We start from the raw sequence: 19,175 nt of genomic DNA on the forward strand, positions 1-19,175 counted from the left end.
CATCCGCCACGCTGATCCTCAACACAGGGGCCCCTCGGGGGTGCGTGCTCAGTCCCCTCCTGTACTCCCTGTTCACTCATGACTGCACAGCCAGGCACGACTCCAACACCATCCTTAAATTTGCCGATGTCACAACAGTGGTAGGTCTGATCACCGACAACGACGAGACAGCCTATAGGGAGGAATTCAGAGACCTGGCCGTGTGGTGCCAGGACAACAACCTCTCCCTCAATGTGATCAAGACAAAGGATATGATTGTGGACTACAGGAAAAAGAGGACCGAGCACGCCCCCATTCTCATCGACCGGGCTGCAGTAGAGCAGGTTGAGAGCTTCAAGTTCCTTGGTGTCCACATCACCAACAAACTAACATGGTCCAATCACACCAAGACAGTCGTGAAGAGGGCATGACAAAACCTATTCCCCCTCAGGAGACTGAAAAGATTTGGCATGGGTCCTCAGATCCTCAAAAGGTTCTACAGCTGCACCATTGAGAGTATCCTGACTGGTTGCATCACTGTCTGGTATGGCAACTGCTCTGCCTCCGATGTCAAGGCACTACAGAGGGTAGTGCGAACGGCCCAGTACATCACTGGGGCCAAGTTCCTGCCATCCTGGAACTCTATACCAGGCGGTGTCAGAGGATGGCCCTAAAAATTGTCAGTCTCCAGACACCCTAGTCATAGACTGTTCTCTCTGCTATTGCACGGCAAGCGGTACCGGAGCACCAAGTCTAGGTCCAAGATGCTTCAAAACAGCTTCTACCCCCAAGCCAAAAGACTCCTGAACATCTAGTCAAATGGCTACCCAGACTATTTGCAGTCCCCCCCCTTCACCCCCTCTTTACACCACTGCTAATCTCTGTTGTCATCTTTGCATAGTCACTTTAATAACTCTACCTACATGTACATACTACCTCAAATAACCGGTGCCCCCGCACATTGACTCTGTATGTTGCGCCTTCTTCACCACACTGTCTGTGTGGGTGGACCATTTCAGTTTGTCAGTGATGTGTACGCCGATGTGGATGGGGGGTGCTCCCTCTGCTGTTTCCTGAAGTCCACAATCAGCTCCTTTGTTTTGTTGACGTTGGGTGAGAGGTTATTTTCCTGGCACAACACTCACAGGGCCCTCAACTCCTCCCTGTAGGCTGTCTCGTCATTGTTGGTAATCAGGCCTACTACTGTTGTGCCATCTGCGAACTTGATGATTGCGTTGGAGGCATGCGTGGCCACGCAGTCTAGGGGGAACAGGGAGTACAGGAGGGGACTGAGCACACATCCTTGTGGGGCCCCAATGTTGAGGATCAGCGAACTGGAGGTGTTGTTTCCTACCTTCACCACCTGGGGGGCGGCCCGTCAGGAAGTCCAAGACGCAGTTGCACAGGGTGGGGTTCAGACCCAGGGCCTCAATCTTAATGATGAGCTTGGAGGGTACTATGGTGTTGAATGCTGAACTATAGTGAATGAACAGCATTTTTACATACGTATTCCTCTTGTCCAGATGGGATAGGGCAGTGTGCGATGCGATGGTGATTGCATTGTCTGTGGATCTATTTGGGCGGTAAGCAAATTGAAGTGTATCTAGGGTGTCAGGTAAGGTTGAGGTGATGATCCTTGACTAGTCTCTCAAAGCACTTCATGATGACAGAAGCGAGTGCTACAGGGCAATAGTCATTTAGTTCAGTTACCTTTGCTTTCTTGGGTACAGGAACAATGGTGGACATCTTGAAGCAGGGATAGGGAGAGATCGAATGCTCTGTGGACGCGGCTAGGGATGCCGTCTGGGCCAGCAGCCTTGCGAGGGTTAACATGCTTAAATTGTCTTACTCACGTCGGCCATGGAGAAGGAGAGCCCACAGTTTTTGGTAGAGGGCCGCATTCGTGGCACTGTGTTATCCTCAAATTGGGCGAAGAAGGTGTTTAGCTGGTCCGGAAGCAAGTCGACGTGGCTGGTTTTCTCTTTGTAGTCCGTGGTTGTCTGTAGACCCTGCCACATATGTCTCATGTCTGAGCCGTTGATTTGCGACTCCACTTTGTCTCTATACTGATGTTTACCTGTTTAATTGCCTTACGGAGGGAATAACTACACTGTTTGTATTCAGCCATATTCCCAATCACATTGCCATGGTTTAATGTGATGGTTCGTGCTTTCAGTTTTGCGCGAATGCTGCCATCTATCCACGGTTTCTGGTTAAGGTAGGTTTTAATAGTCATAGTGGGTACAACATCTCCTATACACTTCCTTATAAACTCAATCACCGTATCAGTGTATTCGTCTTTGTTGTTCTCGGAGGATACCTGGAACATATCCCAGTCCGTGTGATCAAAACTATCTTGAAGCATGGATTCCGATTGGTCAGACTAGCGTTGAATAGTCCTTAGCATGGGTACTTCCTGTTTGAGTTTCTGCCTATAGGAAGGGAGGAGAAAAATGGAGTCGTGATCAGATTTGCCAAAGGGAGGGCCTTGTAGGCATCCCGGAAGTTGGAGTAGGAGTGTTCGAGTGTTTTAGCAGTGCGAGTACTACAGTCAATGTGTTGATAGAACTTCGGTAACATTTTCCTCAAATTTGCTTTTGTTTGAATCTCCAGCTACAATAAATGCAGCCTCAGGATATGTGGTTTCCAGTTTGCATAGTGTCCAGTGAAGTTCTTTGAGGGCCGTCGTGGTATCGGCTTGAGGGGGAATATACACGGAAGGGAATTCTCTTGGGAGGTAATACGGTCGGTATTTGTGAGGTATTCTAGGTTGGGTGATCAAAAGGACTTGAGTTCCTGTATGTTATCACAATCACACCATGAGTAGTTAATCATGAAACATACACCCCCGCCCTGCTTCTTCCCGGAGAGAGATTTATTCCTGTCTGCGATGAACTGAGAACCCAACTGGCTGAACGGACTCAGTAGTATTTCCCGAGAGAGCCATGTTTTCGTGAAACAGAGTATGTTACAATCCCTCTCTGGAAGGAAATCCTTGCCCTGAGCTCGTCAACTTTATTATCCAGAGCATTAGCGAGTAATGTATCCTGAACATTAGCAAGTAATATACTCGGAAGTGGTGGGTGGTGTGCGCACCTCCTGAGTTGGACTAAAAGTCTACTTCGAGTACCTCTTTTCCGACGATGTGTTTTGGAACAGCCTCTGGAATAAGTTCAATTGCCCTGGAGGTGTACGAACAAAGGATTCGATTCGGTAAAGTTGTATTCCTGGTCATAATGCTGGTGAGTTACCACTGCTCTGATATCCAGAAGTTCTTCTCGGTTGTATGTAATAACACAAACATTTCCTGGGCTGATAATGTAAGAAATTTAAAATAAACACACATTAAAAAACACATTAAAAAAAAATACTGCAAAGTTTCCTAAGAGCCAGAAGCATGGCAGCCCTGTCCGTCAGCGCCATTTTCTTCTGTGGCACCATGTTCTTCTGGTGTGTTGTCAGATAGGTGTGATGTAACTGTTGCCAAATAAAGAAAGGAACATATATTGCTAAGAATGTAAGTGTATTGTTATTCTACTAGTAGGTCTTGAACCCAGGCTACCAGCAACAATGACAAACACTCTAACCACTCTCCCAATAAGGGATATATCTAGGGAGTGTGCTTTTTGGGCCATAAGAAACCCTAACCCCTCCTCCTTAGGCATGTAGATGAAACAACTTGATAGATGTAAGTAGAAGGGTAAATGCACTTTGAAGTAAATATCACCTATTTTAAAAGTACACTCAGGAAAAACTATTGTATTAACTGACACCTGAGACAGAGATGGTGGCATAGCGGGAAGATTGGAGTACCGTGAACCACGAGGTTGTACAAATCCCAGATGAGAACATGTGGAACAATGAACATGCTCAATGTAATCATGTGTGTCAAATATGTAATTTTCTTTGTTTTTGGAGAATGTTAGACAACGTTGAGTTCCTCTGTCCAGTGTCTGTGTTCTTTTGCCCATCTTCATCTTTTCTTTGTATTGGTCAGTCTGAGATATGGATTTTTCTTTGCAACTCTGCCTAGAAGGCCAGAATCTCGGAGTCACCTCTTCACTGTTGACGTTGAGACTGGTGTTTTGCGGGTACTATTTAATGAAGCTGCCAGTTGAGGACTTGTGAGAMGTCTGTTTCTCAAACTATACAGTCTAATGTACTTGTCCTCTTGCTCAGTTGTGCACCGGGGCCTCCCACTCCTCTTTCTATTCTGGTTAGAGACAGTTTGTGCTGTTCTGTGAAGGGAGTAGTACATAGTGTTGTAAGAGATCTTCAGTTTCTTGGCAATTTTTCGCATGGAATAGCCTTCATTTCTCAGAACAATAATAGACTAACGAGTTTCAGAAGAAAGTTATTTGTTTCTAGCCATTTTGAGCCTGTAATCAAACCCACAAATGCTGATGCTCCAGATACTCAACTAGTCTAAAGAAGGCCAGTTTTATTGCTTATTTAATCAGAACAACAGTTTTCAGCTGTGCTAACATAATTGCAAAAGGGTTTTCTAATGATCAATTAGCCTTTTAAAATTATAAACTTGGATTAGCTAACACAACGTGCCATTGGAACACAGGAGTGATGGTTGCTGATAATGGGCCTCTGTACGCCTATGTAGATATTCCATTAAAAATCTGCCGTTTCCCGCTACAATAGTCATTTACAACATRAACAATGTCTACACTGTATTTCTGATCAATTTGATGTTATTTTTATGGACAAAAACATTTGCTTTTCTTTCAAAAACAAGGACATTTCTAAGTGACCCCAAACTTATGAACGGTAGTGTACATTCGCTCTTTTGCAGGTTTTACTAATTTATTCTATCCTAGCCAAATTTCCCCATCTGCCTGCATGCGCCTCCCATATATCAAGGTGTTTTGGCACATCCCTTATGAACTACGCTTTTCCACGTGCTAACTTTTACTATACCAGAGGTGAGTATAGTCTACCAGTCTAATGGACTATTCTGCCCTGCATCCACCATTCATAGTGACAATAGTGGTAGGTTGATCATTTGTCCAGTTCTGCAATAGGCTAACTAGCAATCATACCAAGCATAAAAACATTTTTTTATATTTTTTATATGAATCAACAAGAACAAATTGGAATAGCTGATAGGCACCAGAGAGGCCAGGTGCGCATAAAAGAACAGTGAAGACATGAGACACACAACTCAAAAATCTCCCCTATTGATCGTGTTATCGTACAATACAATGAATAACCTACAACACCACAATGCAAGGAATAACTGCATGATTGTTTTCAAGTGAGGACAACATTCTAGCCTACTAGGCTGCAGTGAACATGTCATTTGAATAACTGCGCAAAAGCCCTGTGATTTGAATGTTTCATTCGATTTTGATCAGTTGTGGGTCTCAACAGTTTAGAAGGTCTAAAAAGGCAGTCGGGCTGTATATTTTTTCTGATACTGAATGCACTGTCTGTTGCAGATCATCATTCTCCCAAGTCGTCCTATAATAATGTGGCCACATATGCTCCAGGCAGGCCCAATTATTCAGGAAAGCTTAACACATGCCGAGCTTTCCTTAGCTGGTAATTGCCTACATTTGGCCGAAAAAAAAATTAAAAGCCAATAACTGAAATTGCAGCAGGCCAAATTGTCCAGGAGAGGCTGTCTATCATAACCTACAACCTGAATTCGCGCTTCAGCACAATTCTCTCACGCCTTGCGCTCACGTACGCCTGCTGCTGGGGACAGAGAGAGCAACAGAGGAGCCTTGGCCTAGGCTACTGTTGATTGAGAAGATGGAGGCCTTTTTCATTGAAGTAAAACAAAAGTTAGAGGAAAAAGAGTATGCCTAAATTGAAAAGCCTACAAGGGGAATTTAATATAAGTTGTAATATTGTAGTGGACTAAGATGAGAAGAATGCAGGCTACTGTGCTTCTCCCTATTCAGGTAGGTTTGCTATTTTGGAACTTACATTTATAGTAATTTGTTAGATCATTATTATTATTATTTTATATCATTGTTACTATTGTAAGTCTACTTATTAGTCAAAACCAGTTCTTTAAATATACAAAACCTGTTTTGTTTAATTCTGTTAAGGCATTTCCATTGGCAAAATTAAATTTGATCTGTCTTTTTATTTGTGTGCTACTTATTTATATACATATATAAGTAGGTTTGTTATAAAATAAATAACATTACCCTACTTCTGTCATTTGTTGGGAATGGCAGGCAATTTCTGCAATATAGGCTGTTCAAATGCTTTGTGAAGGTTTGAACCAGTTCGCGAGTTGTTTAATTGTTGTTTAATTCTGTTGAGCCATTTTTCTTTGGCCATATTAAGTTACAAATGTAATGTTGCGTTTGCCGCCATATAATAGTCTGCTCCTATTTTCACTATAAACAACGGCTTGACTTACTTCTGATATTACCCTAATACAGTTTAGAAACCTTTGTGAAGGTTTGGTGTGGCTATTATTAAGCTTATGAAGGTAGTGTGCCCCAGCACTCCAACTGACTCAGACAGTATAAAAAACATATTAATGTCTGGATTTGATTAGAGCTTTGAACGGCATGAAAATTCAAGTCTGATGCTACCTGAGCCTGATGAGCCATGCATTAAATACATTTTATGAGCCCTACATCAAAGACATTTTATGGGTCCAAGCCCAAAAAAGCCCAAATGATTGTGCCGTTATCCAATGCATAGCCTATGATATAGGCTACAGCACATTATGCACAACAGAAAAACATAAAAGCCCATAGATGTTCAAAATGTAGCTATGTAGCTATGTTCAAAAATAAGGTGTAAATTAGATGTGCATTCAGTCCTTACATTACTGTAGCATATGCTGCAGCAAATGTAGGGACCAAAACGTCCTCTGACTGTCACACCCTAATCACCTGTCTTTGTGATTGTCTCTACCCCCCTCCAGGTGTAGCCCATCTTCCCCATTATCCCCTGTGTATTCATACCTGTGTTCTCTGTTTGTCTGTTGCCAGTTTGTCAAGTCAACCAGCGTTTTTGTCTCAGCTTCTGCTTTTCCCAGTCTCTCTTTTTCTCGCCCTCCTGGTTTTGACCCTTGCCTGTCAAGACTGAGACCGCCTGCCTGACCACTCTGCCTGACCCTGAGCCTGCCTGCCATCTGGTACCGTTGCCCCACCTCTGGTTTACTGACCCCTGCCTGCCTTGTCCTGTCTTTTGCCTGCCCCTGTTGGAATATTAAACCATTGTTAATTCAACGTTGTCTGCATCTGGGTCTTACCTTCATACCTGATACCGACTTTATTGTGCAATCCCGGTCACTTAAAAAATGATTTGTGTATAGTATTTTCTTAACTGACAAATAAAATCAATCAATCAATCAGTGCAGAGGCAAATTTGATGAATGGAAAGAGACATCTGTTACAAAACACCACAAAGTTTCATGACATTCAGAGAATGTCAAGCCAAGCCTTCAATACTGGGTAAGACTACAAGGTAGCTAGCTGTAGGGAGGAATGTATTTTCTGTTTGTCGAGATTGACATAGTCTATTTATTGTGGTGTTAAAAATGCAAACCATGTCGGTATGTTTTGTTTATTAGTTGTGTGGTGCATTGGCACAGATACCTGTTGGTGGAAAACTCATTGCATATATTTTATATCATTATGAATATGGCATTAAAATGTTGAAAATCTGATTTCCCCCTAACTGATCATTGTCTGCAACCGGCTTTGATCAGTGAACTAACGAAACAGGCAAGGAGAGTGAGCTCCTCTGTGGTGGTCAGTGAACCCTCAGCCTTCTGGCCCGTAGCCCTTGGTGGCACCGGCTCTGCCACAAAAGCAAAGTAAATATTCACGTTTATAAACACAGGGTCGCTACAGTTATTGTTATTTCTGGTCGTAAACCTTATCAGTTGATTGTTCAATCACTGACAATTAGACTTCAGGTGATAGGCTACTTGACAGGGAGAACATTTGTGGAAACTTGTAAATGGTGTAAACTAGCTGCTGCTGTGTTCCTGGGTGTTGTGCCCAGGGCTTAGCTAACAACATTGTGAAAATATGTAGTGAAGAGGTCCTCAAGAGCAAAACTGTTTTTGTTTGAGTTTGGTATGCCCATGTTTGTACAATCCCTGATGTTGCTCAATCTAAGAGGATTTTCAAAGGTGAAAAAGCATAGATTATCTGATATCCAAGGGAAAGAAAAGTGCATAAGTGTAACGGATTTGAAATGGCTAGCTAGTTAGCGGGTACGCGCTGCTAGCGTTTCAATCAGTTACGTCACTTGCTCTGAAACCTAGAAGTAGTGTTGCCCCTTGCTCTGCAAGGGCCGCGGCTTTTGTGGAGCGATGGGTAACGATGCTTRGTGGGTGACTGTTGTTGATGTGTGCAGAGGGTCCCTGGTTCGCGCCCGTGTCGGGGCGAGGGGACGGTTTAAAGTTATACTGTTACATTGATGCTGTTGACCCGGATCACTGGTTGCTGCGGAAAAGGAGGAGGTTGACAGGGGGGTGAGTGTAACGGATTTGAAATGGCTAGCTAGTTAGCGGGTACGCGCTAGTAGCGTTTCAGTTACGTCACTTGCTCTGAAACCTAGAAGTAGTGTTGCCCCTTGCTCTGCAAGGGCCGCGGCTTTTGTGGAGCGATGGGTAACGACGCTTCGTGGGTGACTGTTGTTGATGTGTGCAGAGGGTCCCTGGTTCGCGCCCGTGTCGGGGCGAGGGGACGGTTTAAAGTTATACTGTTACATAAGGAAGGGTATATTTAGTAATGTTATACAGGCTCTGCATTATTAACTGTAGTTTGTGGTCTATCGACACAATGGGCATCCCATTCAACCACAAATAGACCTTTGGTAAGATATCAGAAAATACACAATACCCCACATCACACCCTGGCCTATATTCATATCACGGGGTGAGTCATGCCAGTGTGGGATAAGGATAAGAAGTCAACTGTGAAACAATACTATAACCCCAGGATGACTTGGCAGCTTTAGACTACAATCTCCACGCTAAAGAGCAGACCTTGGGTCAGCACGTGTAGGCTTCAGGCCCACACAAATATGCCTGGGTTATCTGTGAGGTTATCAATGAGACTCTGCTAGCTGTAAACATATGGAAACTACCCATTAACCCATTTCCTCCATTTCATCTCCCCATCTGTTAGTTTAGCAAAAGGCTCCTCAACTATGTTTTCTTTTTGATCCTTAGTGTGGGAAGTTTTGTGCTTTATAAAGAAAAGGCCTGTACATGTTCCTATACCCTTTGAGACTTTATAGAGCTACTGTTTCTCCGCTTTACTGTTAAAAATATAACCAAATGTCGTTAACACCAAGTTTCCTACAACCCGCCATGTTGCAATGACTTTCATCAAAGGCTCATTGTGCATTCATTTTGACATTGTTTTTCTCGCTGTACACTCAACCAAGAGAGCAACATGCAAGAAACGACTTGTCTGTGTCTTTGTTGTGGACGCATCAAGGCCATCCCTTCTCATCATAAATCTAGAGGCTAAGAAGCAAGCCTCCTCCACCGAGTCAACCACAGTAAGTATAGACTTACACACTGTCTGAGAGTCGAGCAGGCTCAAATTACAGGGGAGAGTGTTCATGTGGCGATGTGGTATTCAATGTGTGAGGAGTACATACACTGTAATCTATACATGACAGTATTACATAGGACTCCTTGCCAGTGTCTCACTGTGTGAATCATGGGGGTTGACCTTGGTGTACACTGGCAAATTATTACAATTGCTTCCTTAGTCACTGTTTGTTTCTCTGATGGGATATCTCCTGAAATATGTCATGTTGAAGGATTTCTCAGGTCATATCGTTAATGTCTCACAAAATCTGAATACAACAATAAATGTATCAAAGAGAGTGCTAGCTGTTAAAGCATTAAAATGTTTAGCTAGGTCAAATTATTTATGCTTATAAAGACTTTTAAAACCTCTTAGATGTTATGTTCCCTGTTTGGGAGACATTGAGCGGTTCTGGACCGGTGCCGACTGACATTTTGGTACAAAGCGCTCTGTGAACATCGTAGGGTCCCGTGTCTTATAGTACAAGAAAGCCCCATCTCGCTGCTCTCCACTCCCACTCTCCCAGCTGGGCTGACTTGAAGTGTCGGGTTTCAGACCCCAAATTTGCATAGGGAATGACACTGTCACATTTTCTGGCTTATCTAGACAAAGAAACAATTTCCTGTGTCTGTGAAACTCATGAAATGGCAGAATCTAACGGATGCAGCAATACTAGTTTCATCTCGCTGTGATATTCTAGAGCTCTCAACATGACAAAATACTAAATCATTTCATAGAATTGAACTAAGACCACGATCTCTTGGTCACAGACGGCCAGACATCAAAATGTTGCCCTATCATTCATTGATAAAGCTGAGGCCTTTCGTTTTTTTGAGTGTCAGACCACCAATTATTTCCCAGTGATAATGATAATGGCAGTGACAATGATGAATTACAACTGTCCACATACTGCATGTGGAAAACACTGCACTATAAGTACTTTGAAAGACACAGCACAAGTCACACATGCCTTAACAAGTACAACCATTTTTTTGTTGACATTTGTAATCTTTATCATGTGTGCATAACCTAATCTCATAAAGGCCACATGCAGTTCAAAATGCCGTGTAAAGTTCAAGACAAAACAGGGCTGGATCAGAACTTGAACTGGTATTTGGGCAGAGGCGGCTATAATTCCAAATCAACACACACTTTTATCAGCGGGTATTAAATACAAAACTGTGTCCAATTCCAAGTATGCTGTCAAAAAGATAGACCTATTTAATTTCCACTAAAGAATATGTGGGCGCTATTTTGACCATTTCTCATTTTAATAAAATCATGAATCAAACACACAGTATATTATCTGATTAAGGTTGTTGCCTTGATTGACATATGAGTCATACCTCTTTAGCGATGATTTGCCAATACCATTACCCTCACAATGAATTGTCACATATTAGACTGACATTGACAATAATAAGCCCCTATCCTATTGCTTCAGGTTAAAGGTGCGTCACTGTCCAACAATGCACCCCAGTGCTTTTAGCCTCTAGTAGAGTTCATGCACACCTAATACGTTTGTTTAGCTGCAAAGCCATTGCAGGCACGCAGTCAGATTTATTAAAAGTAGTCGGAATGCCTTATGATAACAGAGACAATAATCAGATTACTGAGGTCATCCCCCTACTCAAGAGAACGTGATCTGGAATAAAACCAACCCTCCCTCTCCCCCAAACCCCCCCTCTTTGACCCAGTTCCGGTAAGTTTCTGCCAAACATAGTAAGTTAAGTCAACACAACAAAAAAAAAAGGACATCCAAGAGTGTAATCAGGGATTGACAGTAAATTCAAATAAACAGAGTTTATGTGGAAATGTTGATGGGGTGGGGGCTCGTTAAAACAACTCAATGGCCCTTCTCTTTGATCCTCTGACCACCAGAAGCAAATTACCCTAAAATGGGTCATTCTTAGGTTAGTCAGCATTCAGATCCTTTTATGTCCATCCAGTAATTGTCCAAAAGCGCTCCCAAGAAAATCAGTCTGACTCTAACAAGCAGATATGATCACAGATGATGTCTCTCCCTCCTCCTCCAAACACGAGGGTGGGAAAAACAAAATGTTAGTGACAAAGCGAAAGGCTTAGATGTGTGTGGTGAAGGCCATGTCGCTGGCATACTGCAGGAGTGGAGGTGGATGAGTGTGCCCTTATGCTTTCACTTGGTGTCTGTCCCATTGATGTCTTTGTCAAACTCTTTCAATCAAAGGAAATATAGACAAAAGCTGTGGATCAGGTGGGAGGACGGCTCTCTGCTCGTGATGAAAAGGGCAGCCGGGGGTCTGGAACAGTGAACGTGCTGTCCACCATACGTTTCCGCAGTAGCTGTCGCTCTGACCTCATGTAGGAAAGATCTGAGGAAAAAGGGAAATTATACAATAAGAGCAACACAGTGAAACAATATCAGGGTCTTGTGGGACTAAATGTGTACAAGTTTCAACCATGCCACCTGTGAACACTGCGTATCCTCTTCATGGTGTGTGTTTCAGAGTCCTACACCAAACTCAGGGATAACACAGAAACAAAAAGATTGGAAAAAAGGTGGAGACAGGTCGAATTGAATAAATCATCCCTTTTGATCCGACCCAGATGGGCCTGTATTATTTCATCAGCTAAAGAAGTATTAATTCAAAAGAACAGGGCACATTTAGAGACCCATGTGGTTTTATTTATCCAAGAATCTTCTCAGACTGTAATCATTTTATAGAAACGCCAAGATATACAGCTTCCAAGTCATTTCTAAACTTGTGTCTCTAGTGTTTTCTCAGAAGTAGGATTCTCAGAAGTACGGATTAATTTATATTACAGAACTTATATTACAGATATTACCTTTGCCCTGTCGTTCTCTCACGCCAACCTTAATGAAAACTATTTATTCGTGGGCTAGTGTTACCAGAGGACAGACTGTTAAAGCTGACTAGTTGGAGGAAAACAGCAAAATAAGGATAGAGATACACAGTTTAGAGATGTCACCATTTTTGGCGGCTCATTATGAAGATAAGCACAATGGTAGCATTTCTGAGAATGTGATTCGTCAAAACCCTACATTTTGGGGCTGCGCTCTTCTCCTCTTTCATTTAAATCCTCTTTCCTGGAATCACATCTCTGTTGGAGCCCCTCAGATATCTGGCATCCTCTCAGACATTTTGCATCCCCTCAGACATCTTCAGTTCCCGGGGTTCAACACCTAATTACAGAATACCTGTGTCAGGACCCGGTGCGAGAAACAGTCACTTAATAATTGGCAGAACCCAGAAGATGAGGCAGACACAGCAGTACTAGAGATGGTGGTTTAATGAAAAAATGGATATCCTCCAAAATACAACGAAAAATCCACAAAGTGGTAAAAAACAGCAGGGAAAAACAAACCTCAAAAGACTACTCAAATAATAAACAAGAACAAAACCAGAGAACCTCTGGAAAATCCAACAAGAYAAAAGTCTATATAYAACAAGGCTTGGYCTGGGGCTGGGTGCTAACTTACAAACACTGAGCAAGGAACTAAGGAACACACAGGGTTTAAATACTAACAAGGGAATGACTTACAGGTGCAAACAATAATTGGAGCAAGAAAAACAAAAGGTACAAAAAAGGTGCAAGGGGGACATCTAGTGAACAAAACCTAAACAGTCCTGGCCAAAACCTGACAACCTGGCCAGACAAGCTCATGCAATTCAAAAGTAGAACGTTGTCTTCACCTTTGTACTTTGTTGCCCATCAATTCCCTGCGCCAATATAGTGAACGAACAGGTTCTCCTGTAAAGTCAATTCTCTTATAACAGGAGGTCTTTCTTCAATAGACTCTCAGTATCTACAATGTTACCCCAACTTCTATTGACCGTCAGTGTAGTTTATCAGTGGCCCACATTGTAGCTCTGACAAGCCCTTCAGATAAGTCATGTCTGGAGAGTGGCAAGCTCAAAGGCTCCAACTGAGTCTGCAAATACGGGAAACGTGTGTTTGTATTCTAATTGTATATTATTCTTCCTTTCTCATGTCATTGTATTAAAAACAGCACCAGGAATAATTTGGAAGTGTGAATCTGACAATTCTTCCCCCTTACATTTTTTTATCAGGCCATTTCATACCGTAAAGCAAGTGTCTTGAACGTTACATAACAGTAACAGTGATAACCAAACCCACATGGTACAACATTTAGCCAAAAGTAACAGAGAGACCTGTCTGAGCTCTTCAGGATAGAACAGTCTGAGGGAATGGAGTGAGATATATGTTTTCATGCTTGAGTCAACCTGATCCGTGTGATGTCATGGAATGAAACTGGCAGGAAGAAACAACAGTTGAATGTGTCACTGCTGAAACCTGAATATTATTAACCTCTGCTTTGGAGAATTAGTCTTCATTTCCTTTACCATGTGCCATCAGAATTCGACACATAACTAATTTAGTAACTGTAGGCTATCAAAACAATAACATGCCATGTGATTGCCTACAGATGGAAAATCTTCATTTGAGCCGGTTTGCTACAGCAGAAAAAATATCCTGCAGCATCAGGAAGTTACTATGTGTATTATAATTGATTAACATTTTTGTAGGGGTTGATACATTTTTCATAAGGGGAAATTAAGTCTGAAATGTCAAAGGGGAAATTACAAACTTCAGAAACCTTTTGAAATCTCAAATACACTACAAGTTCTCCTGCAACAGGGTGATCAAATTAAGATTCTACATCTGTAGTAGCACACGTATCAACAGTGGTGAAATAAAAAAAATAATGTCTAATATACTGTAGGTGGACTGAACATGGCCCTTGGTCTGTACTTGGCTCTGAGGTGTTAATGAGGCCCCAGGTTGATGTTGTTTGTATTTTTCTTCATCTGCTGACTGAAAAGGAACCCCAGTTATGACATTTCAAAATAATGCATAAGATTGTCCAAAACAGCATGCGATGAGCCTGTGCAAATTCTTAAAAGTCTATATTATATAACACATGGAAAAGATCAGTATCGAGCCTGCAGAGAAAGTTCCCATTCAGATCCAAGACCAACAAGACCGTTCGCAAAAGCCCAGTCTAAAGAATCCCAAGCAAACATTTTTTTTGCTAACTCCGCATCAGTATGCATAAATAGTTTTATCTTGTGGACACCATGAACAAAATCTTATTTGTATTGGCTCTAACACTCGCTTGTACATCTCATTATCTCACGTGTGACAATGTCCCCAACAGTGAGTGGAGCGCTTTTGTTTTTCCACGTGTTAAAAAATATCACAGGATAGATGAGGACATGGGAAAGATGGATATGCCTGATTTCCCATCACAATAATGTACGTGGGAAAGTATTCCTGTTTAGGCGCTACTTATTACACTATTACCCTGTTGCTAACAAAAAACACACAAATACAACTAAATTGCACAAATCCTATATCACACAAATACACAAATAGAATAACACACTTATATAGAAGAGAACCTGATTATTACACTGTTGCACTTCAAACAATGAAACACACAAACTAAATTGCACAACTGCCATCTAAACCCTGACCTTTCTGCATTCCTTGATGCAAAGTCATCAATTACATCATCATAAGAAATCTGCCCAGCAATTACATGGTTTATACTGATGACAGTGTGACTTCAGAAGTTATGTAGGTGACCCCAGTGTGTAAATGCTATAAGGTCAATGAGTACTTAGCCTACTGTAGGATATAGATTGCATTGCATCCCCTTCCTTAAAATCTGATGCAAATCACAGCTTCTGAGAAGGTATGGTAAAGGGTGGAAAAGGATGGGCTATCCTTATCCAGTAATACAAGCTTTATCAGTACTCACCCACTCATTTCCATCCACACCCTGGAGGGATTTCACCCCTGTGTTGTCTCTCCTCTAACCTCTCCACCTGTCCCTTACCAAAACACTGTTAATGGCCAGCACTGGAGCAAAAATGTCAAAACACAAAGGCCTAATCTGTCTCTAAAAGGAATTTGGTATATTTAGAATCTACTCAACATTTCCCTCCCAACAATCACTCAAACGCTTGGCTTATTTATCCCAACAACTACAAGGCTTTAGTTTGTTCAACCCAGAACAAAGAAAAGCTTCATGGTAAGTATCATTAGTGTCTCAACAGACAAAAAGCTAATCCACCCCCTCATCCCTCTGCAGAGAGAGCGAAAGAGAGAGAAAAGTTTAAAGGATAAGTCTTGTATTGTGGCCTAGCTGACTGCAGCAAGTGTATGGGTGTGTCTGAATTCCATCACCTTGTTTTGTTTTCCCGATAGAAGAAAAACAGGATAAGACTTGTTTTAATAAGGGGAGACTGGATGGTATCCAATTATGTGTCAATAATATTTCTAAGTAATATGATAATCTAATAATATCAGGACAGGAGCAACAAACGACAAGACTGGAAATTCATACATATATTTCTGGAACGTTTTCAAATGTCTCACTTCGGCTATCATTGATTAACAATAGTACAGTAGCAGGCTTGAAGTGTAGTCAAATATTTACAGATCCATTGTTTTGTTGAGATGATATATGTTAGTGGATGTCAATACAGTCTGGCTTTAACATTAACCAGCTTTCCATTTAACCTTCTTATGTGAGTAAAGTACATGTTGGATAAAAAATGTCATGACAGGCCTGACGGAAAACTTGAAAACTTGTGGGTAAACTTTCCAAATGTTGATAAAACAAAATAGGATAGACAAGGGGGGGATCTTTTTGRGTCTGTAAAATTAATTATGCAATAAATGTCAATGGAAAAGCTTTTATGCGCAAATATTGATATAATAACCATCATATCAAAGTAAACTTGGAGTCACATGATGACATGCTGTGTGGTCCTCCCACAACGAKACGTCGGGAAAGCATGCAGTTTCCCATTGGGCACACACTGCTTGAATCAACGAGGTTTCTACGTAATTTCAACGAAAGTACATCAAACCAACGTGGAATAGACATTGGGTTATTAGGCTACAGATTAAATAAATTATGATGAACTTCACAGGGAGGTGAAAGTGCACGGTGATGCTCCTTTCAAGAATGGCTGACATTTTACGGGCTCCTAACCAATTGTGCTATTTTGGGTGTTTTTTCAAATTGTTTCTAATTTATTTTGTACATAATGTTGATGCTACCGTCTCTTATGACCAAAAAGAGCTTCTGGATATCAGAACAGTGATTACTCATCTCGAACTCGACAAAGATCTTTTCTTTAATGATTCTGACGCGAAGGATATAATGTTGCTCCCGGACAAGGACCAAATCCCCGTCATTCGCATGAAGAAAAGAAGGAACTACAGGGATAGATCAGATTTCCTTGTGAGAATTTGTCAGCGAGTGGGTAACACACCTCTACCATCCATTATATTGGTCAACGAGCAATCACTGGAGAATAAACTGGATGAGCTCCGTTCGAGACTATCCTACCAACCGGACATTAAAAACTGGAATATCTTATGTTTCACCGAGTCGTGGCTGAACGACAACACAGATAATATATAGTTGGCTGGGTTTTTCTTGCATTGACAAGACAGAATAGCTACGTCCGGTAAGACAATGGGTGGGGGTGTGTGCCTATTTGTCAATAACAGCTAGTGAGCAATGTCTAATATTAAGGTAGTCTTGAGGTATTGCTCGCCTGATGTAGAGTACCTTATGATAAGCTGTAGACCACACTATCTACCAAGATAATTTTTCATAGCCGTCTATTTACCACCACAATCCGACGCTTGCACTAAGACCGTGCTCAGCGAGCTGTATAAGGCCATAAGCAAACAAGAAAATGCTCATCCAGAAGCGGCGCTCCTAGTGGCCGGGGACTTTAATGCAGGCAAACCTAAATCAGTTTTACCTCACTTCTAACAGGATGTCACATGTGCAACCAGAGGAAAATAAACTCTAGACCACCTTTACTCCACACACAGAGACACATACAAAGCTCTCACTCACCCTCCATTTGAAATATCTGACCATAATTCTATCCTCCTGATTCCTGCTTACAAGCAAAACCTAAAGCAGGAAGTACCAGTGACTCGCTCAATACAGAAGTGGTCGGATGACGCGGATGCTTCGCTACAGGACTGTTTTGCTAGCACAGACTGGAATATGTTCCGGAATTCATCCAATGGCACCTCAGTCACCGGCTTCATCAATAAGTGCATCAGCGTCATCATCCCCATAGTGACCGTACGTACATATCCCAAACAGAAGCCATAGATTACAGGCAACATCCGCACCGAGCTAATGGTTACAGCTGCCGCTTTCAAGGAGCAGGACACTAATCCCAATGCTTATACGAAATCCTGCTTTGCCCTCAGATGAACCATCAAACAGGCAAAGCATCAATACAGGACTAAGATCGAATCCTACTTCACCGGCTTTGAAGCTCGTCGGATGTGGCAGGGCTTGCAAACTATTATGGACTACAAAGGGAAACAAAGCCACGAGCTGCCCAGTGACGCAAGCCTACCAGACGGGCTAAATGCCTTTTATGGTTGCATCAATGCAAGCAACACTGAAGCATACATGAYAGCACCAGTTGTTCTGGACGACTGTGTGATCACGCTCTCCTCTGATGTGAGCAAGACCTTTAAACAGGTCAACATTGAAGTGCTTTGAAAGGCTGGTCATGGCTCACATCAACACCATCATCCCGGAAACACTAGACCCACTCCAATTCGCATACCACCCCAACAGATCCACAGATGACGCAATCTCAATCGCACTCAACACTGCCCATCCCACCTGGACAAAAGGAACATGAGACAAAAGGAACATGAGAATGCTACAGCTCAGCGTTCAACACCATAGTGCCCACAAGGTTTATCACTAAACCAAGGACCCTGGGACTAAACACTTCCCTCTGCAACTGGATCCTGGACTTCCTGACGTGCCGCCCCCAGGTGGTAAGGGTAGGCAACAACACATCTGCCACGCTGATCCTCAACACGGGGGCCCCTCGGGGTGCGTGCTTAGTCGCCTCCTGTACTCCCTGTTCACCCACGACTGCGTGGCCAGGCACGACTTCAACACCATCATTAAGTTTGCTGACGACACAACAGTGGTAGGCCTGATCATCAACAACAATGAGACAGTCTATAGGGAGGTCAGAGACCTGGCAGTGTGGTGCCATAACAAGAACCTCTCCCTCAACGTGAGCAAGACAAAGGAGATGATCGTGGACTACAGGAAAAGGAGGGCCGAACACGCCCCCATTCACATCGATGGGGCTGTAGTCGAGCATGTCAAGAGTTTCAAGTTCCTTGGTGTCTACATCACCAACAAACTATCATGGTCCAAACACACCAAGAAAGTCGTGAAAAGGGCACGACAACGCCTTTTCCCCCTCAGGAGACTGAAAGGATTTGGCATGGGTCCCCAGATCCTCAAAAACTTCTACAGCTGCACAATTGAAAGCATCCTGACCGGTTGCATCCTCGCAGGTATGGCAACTTCTCTACATCTGACCGTAAGGCGCTACAGAGGGTAGTGCGTACAGCCCAGTACATAACTAGGGCCAAGGTTCCTGCCATCCAGGACTTATATACTAGGCGGTGCCAGAGAAAGGCCCTAGAAATTGTCAAAGACTCCATACACCCAAGTCATTGACTGTTCTCMCTGCTACTGCACGGCAAGCGGTACCGGAGTGTCAAGTCTAGGTCCAACAGGCTCCTTAACAGCTACTACCGCCCAAG

Source organism: Salvelinus sp. IW2-2015, linkage group LG25 (genome assembly GCF_002910315.2).
Source record: "Salvelinus sp. IW2-2015 linkage group LG25, ASM291031v2, whole genome shotgun sequence".
Classification (NCBI taxonomy): domain Eukaryota; kingdom Metazoa; phylum Chordata; class Actinopteri; order Salmoniformes; family Salmonidae; genus Salvelinus; species Salvelinus sp. IW2-2015.